Below are 562 nucleotides of genomic sequence, written 5' to 3'. Positions count from 1 at the left end.
TTTTATTATTTTACTTATTGAATATAAAGCAGTTTCTTTTAGTAAAAACCTTAAACAACAATACAGGTAAATATAGACACAAACAACACATTTTATTCGGAAATATATCAATCATGTATACCCTTATTCGTATTTGATATTATAATAGTATGTTATGTTAGACACCTAATCAAGTGGTATTCAAATACTAGCAGTGATTCGTTTCAATTCGGCTAGTTAGCTAACCAAGGCTGCCCTACATTGTGAGTACTTGCGTCGCTTCTGAAACTTTAATTGAATCAAAAACATTAGTCGTGAGCACAGGCATGCCAATGACGACTAATGCTGAAAGTTTAACCATTCTGAAAACTTGTGCTCTGAACAGGCACGGAATCAGCAATATTGCGTAAGTAAGTATAATATTGTTTTTTTTATTTAAATTAAATTGTCTTTTATCAAATCGCCAGTCTTCAACAGTTTGATGTATTAATGAAACTAAAAAATATGTTTCTAACAAAAAAAGAAAAAGATGGAGTAGCAGGAGGATCCCACGTAAATAGGACCAGGACGGTCGATGATAATG

The sequence above is a fragment of the Pectinophora gossypiella genome, chromosome 3 (genome assembly GCF_024362695.1).
Source record: "Pectinophora gossypiella chromosome 3, ilPecGoss1.1, whole genome shotgun sequence".
Classification (NCBI taxonomy): Eukaryota; Metazoa; Arthropoda; class Insecta; order Lepidoptera; family Gelechiidae; genus Pectinophora; species Pectinophora gossypiella.
Note: the sequence above shows the minus strand (reverse complement) of the source record.